The sequence below is a fragment of the Nuphar pumila genome, chromosome 7, assembly GCF_984573655.1.
Source record: "Nuphar pumila chromosome 7, dmNupPumi1.hap1.1, whole genome shotgun sequence".
Classification (NCBI taxonomy): Eukaryota; Viridiplantae; Streptophyta; class Magnoliopsida; order Nymphaeales; family Nymphaeaceae; genus Nuphar; species Nuphar pumila.
Window position 1 is genome coordinate 293,421 of NC_143255.1, and position 8,118 is coordinate 301,538.

The following is an 8,118-nucleotide window of genomic DNA, read 5'->3' on the forward strand; positions in this document are numbered from 1 at the left end:
CCACCGCTTAAGCAGTTGCTGGAAATCATGGCAGCTGCCGTGGAGGAAGCAAAAAAGCAAACAGAGAAGAGGAAGAGGGTGGCATCTATCGCCTCTCCCTCTTCCCTCTCATAAAGAGGGAACCCTAATCTGGTTCCCCCTCTTTTACTAAGAAAAAAAAAGTCATTTTTTTCTTCTTCTTATTATGCATGTGTTTTGTTTTCAAAACAATGATTCTGTTTTTTGGGTAATTTCGCTGGGCCTTTGATGCTATCGACGAAGAACACCATGGTTCCATCCTCTCGTACGGTCAGTTACCGCACTGCCGCCACCCTTTGACACCTAACACAACTATGCTACACTAGAAAATTTGTCACCTCCAATCACTGTAGCTACGGTGGCGTAGATAGGGTAACACATTACTGCCTTTTCCTCTATGACCACCATTTTTCAGAATGAGGCGAAGATCATGGTTTTTTTTATTTTAAGGGAAAGAGATAAAAGGAAGAAGAATTAACAACGTCAAATCTTTATCTTGAAGTGATTTGGGTATGCCTTCCTTTCGTATTAGTGGGGAAGAGGAACAATTGGGATGCTAAGGCAGAGTAGACAAAGCACCACCTGCTTGAATGCGGCGAGGAGCGATAGGAGCCAGGCGAACCAATCCGAGTTAACCTAGACAAGGTCTAGGTCATTCAAGAATAACCGACCATTGTTGGTCGTCATGAGGGTTGGCATGGGACATCAGGTCATCAACAACAACTATGTTGTGGAGGTGGGTCAAGCATAGGCTAGGCATGAATCGATGCTACAGTATGCATATCGTTGATCTGCCTCTACCCATAACTACGGAGAGGCCAAGCCACTCGATCTCGAGGCAGAAACACTCCTTTATATGGTGGTCCTTAACAATGCTCCTGGATGAGTGGCTACACGAGGTCGATCATCTTTTTTGATGAGAGAGAGAAAGAAGACACAAACATCTTCATTTATGGCAGTATGGGGGTTTGCCGAAGGACGACGAAGAAAAACCAAGATCAATGTCAGGGTTTTGATACCATTGTTGGAATTCGAATCGTGATGTGCGATAAAGGAGAAGGGAATAGGGCTGAGATTAATGACTTGCTTCAGGGAGGATTCCTTGATAGAATTATCGAGAGCTCTATATCTCCTGTAGAGGCAGGGACTGGGATATTTATTCTCCCCTAGGTAGTCGTTAACCAACCATAACCAACTCATTGGATTCTCAAACATGCTGGGAATCCAATGTTAAGTGGGTCCACCACTATCCTGGTGGTTCATATCTCAATGACCCACTACTCAAGTGGATTATTGTATTTCTGACCCACTACTTTGGATCATTGGATTTAGTTACTTAGATTAATGTTTCAGATCCATTACCTGGATCCAACTCTGGATCCAACATATGAGTTCCATGTGAGACCCATTAGCCACACTGGATCCATACCAGGATCCAACAACATTATCTGTCCCTGTTCGGGGTGATACGAGCTCTTAGTGGCTTCAATTCCCCTAAATGGGAAAAGTTGTCTCAATAGTTGGAACTTGCACCTACTCGCAGGTTCTATAGTCTTTGATCTACTAATAGATTATCTTGAGTATTCCACTTGCATTTGAGAGCTCGGTCTTCCTTCCTGCGGTTTTGAAGGACTGATTTGCATAATCATAGTCGATAAAGAAAATTTGCACTTGTTGCACTGACCGAAGCCTGCTTTTTATGTTTGAACGATGAGTTTACAAGAGTGAGATATCATCAAAATTTGATATGGCATTGTGATTAGCAACAAATGCAGACATGTCTAGTGGTGAGTGGTGATCTGTAACAGAAAAGAGCAGAGGAAGATAGAGCAATGGAGAAAACAATATTCAATTGATTCATTCTACAGGAAAAATGCAATCTGATAATATACAAGAGTCATGTTGGATCGTGATCTCCTAATCTGGATGTGATCTCCACGATAACATTTAACGCCCCTAACAACTCCTACATTTCAGGAAACGTCCCTAACAAATGCTATATTTCAAGGAATGTGTAACACCCCGATCTGGGACCTCAGGACTCCGAGTTCGGTTGGTATTACTTCCCAGAGGGAAGAGTGCAAAGCTTACACAGTGAAAACGTGGCTAAAAAAAAACTTTTCATTTTATTCTCATAAATCAACTTTTTCCTTACAATTGTTCATCATTCATAATAAAGTAAAGCAAATACATTTTATTCAATGACAAGAAAAGTAAAAGATACCAATGCTCTGCTGAAGAAGAAGAAGTTGCTCATAAGTGAATGAGCTAATGCCTGGAACCTACAGTTGTAATTAAACAAAAATGGAGGTGAGTCTACAACCCAGTAAGGAATAATCATAAGTAAATAAACAACAATTTACAACTGTAGTGGGCTCTAAGCCCCTAGTCTTATTTTAATTCTCGATACACCACACATGTTTGTATATTTTAATTTCCCCCATTATCATTCTCAAATACTTTCTTTCACACAACTATCACTAGGCTGGCTATACCAGTAATAGCCATCTATGGACGTAGCAACCCTGTAGAACACCCCAATTTTACATGTTGGCCAGACAATGAACCATACACTCCCAGTGGTCCCCAGACCAGCAGGCACTGCAGTGAACCACCACGGGGACCCCACCGGTAGCTAACCGGGAGGTCAAGCTCTCAATCTCGACATGGTTCATGCTACATCCTAAACATGATGGTTATCAACCATCCATGATTCTCTAGAGTCCCAAACCAGTGTGAGTGAAATCCTAAGTCATAACTAAGTTTACACATTGAACAATATTCTCACATTCAAAGTTCACTCGTTCTCTCACGAGTGATGTCATAACTAATCACAACAATCTCATTCTTAATCTCATGGTGACATTAGGACTCACACCTCTCTCACTTAGCATGCAACGATGTAGTGTCTCTACATCGTTAAATCACCGGCGGCCCACTCTCCATGGTGGCTGCACTCTGGCCGCGAACCAGGTAGCCCTTGCCACAAGTCGCCACTTCCGGGATTTAAAGGGTCATGCATGCTGATCTCAAAGTATTTATTCACACGTGAATAGATTAAATGAGACTCTAAACTAAACATAGTCTCATCATAATGCATGATATTTAGCAATCATATAAACATGCAATCACAATTCGAATTTCTTTTCATCATGCATGACATATCAAAACTAACTTGCATATCACATCAACATGTATATAACTCAACTCTAAATGTCAAGCATGTATTTTATGCATGTCATGGTCTCTCAAAACTATCATGCTAATCAATAACAACATAACAACAACCAGCGAAAACAAATTGTTTATTTACATCTAAGATTACTTATAATATCCCTTACCTCAAGTGCTGACTCTGTGCTCTCTCCGAAATCGAGCCTCACGAAGCTCTAACACTAGGATCTGGTCATTAAGGTAATATACTTTAATCAGTTCACAAACTTCTTACTAAAATTACCAAAATACCCCTCCCGAATCTTATTAAAGAAACCACGGTTTCTACATTTCTATTTTGACTGAATTTCATAGACTATTGGATTCCCCTCTTCAATACGAATCCAACGCACCAAACCTCACTCGATTCCGAGTTTGGAGTGCGAAGATATGTCCATTTTACTGAAATGGATCGCACGGATCCAAATGGATCTCTTGGTACATTTCGGATTTCGGGCCACTTCGAAACTATTTTCTGATCCAATCCTGATCTGGATCCAAACCCTGTCTGTTTGGATTCAGATCCTTCTCATAACTGGATCCAAAACTGCTGACTGGATCCAGAAAGTCTTATTGGGTCTGAACCGGTCTTTCCCCAAGCTGGTTTGGGTCTGAACCGATTCAACCCAACTGGTTTGGGTCTGAACCGGTTCGACCCGAACCGGTCCATCAAACCGGTTTGGGTCTGAACCGGTTCGACCCAAACCGGTCCATCAAACCGGTTTGGGTCTGAACCGGTTAGACCCGAACCAGTTCACCCCATGCATATTATTTATTTATTTTATTTTTTTAAAAGGACTCGGTCTGGGCGCGACCCAGACCGGTGGGATCGGCCTGGGTCGCACCCAGACCGACCCGGTTCAGTCCGGTCACCCCGGAGCGAACCGGTCCTCCCCGATAAAACCCTCACTGGGGGGCGGAAAAAGGGCATTGCCCCCTTTCCGTCCCCCCCAGCTTACAGAGAGGGGCCGGCCGCCGGAGCCTGCCCTTCTCTGTCTATATCTCCGACAGGAGGGGTCGGCCACCGACATCGGTCGGCCCCCTCCTCCTCTCTCTCTCTCTTTCTCTCTCAGAACCTTTTTTTTTATTAACTGTAACACGCCGGCAGCCATGGCTGCCGGCCCTCTGAGTTCTTAACATAAAAACGAAAAACGAAGAAGAAGATGGGTGAAGGGGCTTACCTCGCCGTCGCCGTCGCAGGTAAGTCCTTCTCTCTCTCTCTCGCTCCCCCTTCACTCTCTGTCTCTCTCCCTCTGCCGCTCGTTTGGTGCGGTGGAGGGAGGCTGCGTGAGGGTTTTTATAACCCTCACGCAGGGTGAGGATAACCCTCACCCTCCGCGGATTTTGGGGGGTGAGGCTTATCCTCCCCCTCTCCGTTACGCGGTTTCCCCTTTGGAGAAACCGCAATTTCCAATTTTTTATTTTTTATTATTATTTTTTAAGCTTATCCCCTCCGACGACTTTGCCGGAGGGGGTTTTACAGTTCTACCCCCCTTAAAAGAAGATTCGTTCTGAATCTTACCTGGAAACAAATCTGGAAATTGCTCGCGGATATCAGATTCACGCTCCCAAGTAGCCTTCTTACTGCTGTGATGGCTCCATCTAACCAATACGAGAGATAACTCCTTGTTTCTCAGCTTTTGAACTTTCGTGTCCAGAATTTCGATGGGCTTTTCCCTCATACTCAAATCATCTTGCAAGTCTAATACAATCTCAACTGTATCCAATATATGAGAGGGATCCGGCACGTACTTCCGCAACATGGAAACATGGAACACGTTGTGAATTCCAGATAAAGAAGGTGGTAGAGCTAACCGGTATGCTGCCTGACCAACCCTCGCAAGTATCTCAAATGGTCCAATATATCTGGGGTTCAACTTTCCTCTTCGACCAAAACGCATTACTCCCTTAAACGGAGATATCTTTAAAAACACGTGATCACCTTGCTCAAATTCTAACTCTCGATGTCTTTTATCTGCATAACTCTTCTGTCGACTTTGTGTTGTGAGAAGACGCTCTCGAATGAATCTCACTTGGTCTGCCATACGCTGAACCATCTCTGGTCCTAACAAACTCCTTTCTCCGACTTCATCCCAACATAAGGGAGTTCGACATCGTCGACCATACAATGCCTCAAATGGAGCCATGCCTATACTTGCTTGAAAGCTGTTGTTGTAGGCAAACTCCATTAATGGCAAAATATCATTCCACGAGTCGCTATACTCCAAACTACATGCCCGGAGCATGTCTTCAAGGGTCTGAATGCTCTGACTGACCATCTGACTGAGGGTGAAAAGCTGTACTCATTTTTAATTGTGTCCCCATAGCTTCTTGAAAGCTTTGCCAAAACCGCGATGTGAACTTCGAGTCTCTATCTGAGACAATTGAATCTGGTACTCCATGAAGTCTCACAATCTCTCTAATAAACAATTGAGCCAGTTGGTCACACGAGTGAGTTGTCTTACAAACTAAAAAGTGAGCTGACTTAGTTAGCCGGTCGACAATCACCCACACTGAATCCATCCCATTCTTCGTCTTAGGAAGCCCCGAAACGAAGTCCATTGATATGTCCGCCCACTTCCACTCGGGAATGGGAAGTGGTTGCAAAAGACCGCCTGGTCTTTGGTGCTCAATCTTCACCTGCTGACATACTAAACATTTGCTAACAAACTCAGCAATGTCTCTCTTCATACCATTCCACCAAAACGTATCTTTCAGATCTCGGTACATTTTGGTGCTACCGGGATGGATGGCATATCTAGAATGATGTGTCTCTTCCATCAACAACTTTCTAAGTTGATCATCCTTGGGAATGCACACTCTCTGACGAAATCTAATAAGTCCTTGATCATCAATTTTGAATTCTTATTCTTCATTTTCTGAAATCTTCTTTCTTACTTGCATTAATTCTGGGTCTATGGGTTGCTTTTCTTTAATTTGATCCTACAATTCTGACTTCAATGTGGTTTGCACGAATAATAAACGACCTGGTAAGCATTGAGATTCTGCCTTCTGATGAGCCATCGAGGAAAATAACTCCCAATCTGCAAGTCTAGCTAGAGCTTCTGCCTTTCTGCTAAGAGCATCGACGACTACATTCGCCTTCCCCGAATGATATTTTAGTTCGAAATCATAATCTTTCAGAAATTCCAACCATCTCCTTTGCCTCAAATTCAAATCTTTCTGAGAAAACAGATACTTAAGGCTTTGATGGTCGGTAAAGACCTCAAATTGTTCGCCATAGAGGTAGTGCCTCCATATCTTAAGGGCAAAAACCACCGCTGTTAACTCCAGATCATGCATTGGATAGTTGACTTCATGAGTTTTGAGTTGACGAGATACATAAGCTATCACTTTTTTGTGTTGCATCAGAACACAACCTGAACCTTTATGAGAGGCATCGCTATAAATAGTGAAACCTCCGGATCCAGAAGGTAAGACCAACACTGGGGCAGTGGTCAAACGCTTCTTTATCTCCTAAAAGTTCTCCTCACATTTATCATTTCATTCAAACTTTATGTCTTTCTTTGTGGGCTTTGTCATAGGAGCCGCTAATAAAGAAAATCCTTCTACGAATTGTATGTAGTACCCAACTAATCCCAAGAAACTGCGAATCTTAGTAGGATTCTTGGGTCTAGACCAATTGATGACTGTTTCAATCTTTGCTGGGTCTACCATAATCCCGTCTTTAAAAACAATATGTCCAAGGAATGACACTTGTTCTAACCAAAAAGCACACTTAGAGAATTTGGCATAGAGCTGATGTTCTCTAAGTGTCTGCAGAACTATCCTCAGATGCTCTTCATGTAGGCCAGAAATCCCATGCATCCCTTTTTTATCTATTTATTTATTTATTAGTCTTTAGGCATGATATGATAGCTGGCTTGGGTAACTTTCTAACATCCTGATATGTGAAAGTTGGAGTTTGAGGTATTTGAAAGCGAATGCACTTTCTTCTACAATCGATTGTGGCATGATGGTTTGACAACCAATCTATGCCCAGAACAACGTCTATATTTTGAAGTCGAGTTGCAACAAGTTCACAGGCAACTCGCAATTTCCAATTTTCACTACACAATTAGGATACACAGTATCCACAATAGTGGTTGCTCCTATAGGTGTCTTTATTAAGTAAGAGACACTCAATCGAGAAGGTGCCACTTACAACCGCTTTCTAAAAGTTGAAGTAGTAAAACTATATGTAGCTTAAACAATCCATATGCGATATTGAATTAACCACGTAATAGGCTTATTATTTGATTCATTTATACTCGTATAAAATTCTATCACATGTTAGCGATTACGCCACTCAGTTACTCAAAATATTTTATTTTATTTTATTGCTTATCCAAGCACACATAAATAAAATATTACTAAAAAGAACACAGAGCAGAATAATGGATAATCGAACTAGACTAAATAAAGCTAAGCATCCCTAAATCCATCGTCATGTTACTCTTTGACTACTCAACAACTTGGTTCTCTCTTTAAACCAATTCGCGTCTGCTAAGGGTGGGTCATAGAAGGAGCATTCAAGTTATATAGGAGTAAAGTATGATCAATCGTGAGATCGTCAGGCATAAAAATGATACCCATATTATATAAGAGTAAAGTGAGAGGTTGGGTAGGTGAGGCAAGATCAACAGTGAGATCTTCATTTTTGCCTCTCTCTCACAAATTTCTCGATGTTGCTCATCCCTAAACTAGTCTTTGGATGCTTCTATTTGCTTATACAGCAAGTCATATTATGTCTATGGCCTGAATTATTCATCTCCTATTTTCTTCAGCAATAAACTCCCCGATCAGATTTACAATTCCTCAATTGGTTGCACTCATGGCAGTCACCTAAATGGCTCGAAACATATGTTGTGCCCTTGCACTAGTCAT